Source organism: Gavialis gangeticus, unplaced genomic scaffold (assembly GCF_001723915.1).
Source record: "Gavialis gangeticus isolate Ggan-Ray unplaced genomic scaffold, GavGan_comp1, whole genome shotgun sequence".
In the NCBI taxonomy this organism is placed as follows: Eukaryota; Metazoa; Chordata; order Crocodylia; family Gavialidae; genus Gavialis; species Gavialis gangeticus.
Window position 1 is genome coordinate 79,264,233 of NW_017729022.1, and position 456 is coordinate 79,264,688.

Genomic DNA, 456 nt, shown 5'->3' on the forward strand with positions numbered 1-456 from the left:
GTGGTCTGGCATTGGTGGCTCATGTTCATCTTGGAGTCAATAATGACTCTAAGATCCCTTCCCACCTCTGTGCTTTCAAGAAGGGAACTCCCCAGCCTGTATGTATGCTGTGGATTCCTTCTCCCAAGGTGCAGCACCCTGCATTTGTCTACATTGAACCCCATCTTGTTCTCATCTGCCCACTTTTGTAGTCTGTCTAAATCTGTTTGCAGCCTCTCTCTCCCTTCAAGTGTGTCTACCTCGCCCCACATCTTTAGTGTCATCAGCAAACTTGGACAGAGTGCTTCCCCCACCTCATCCAAGTTGCTGATGAAGCTGAATCTCTGAATCAGAGCTGGCCAGATCGAATCAGAACAGTGATTCAAATCACCGAATCAAATCACTGTCCCCCAAATCTGCCAAAGCTGAATCCGAAGTGAATACTAGCCACTTCACACAGGTGTACTGTGCATTAGG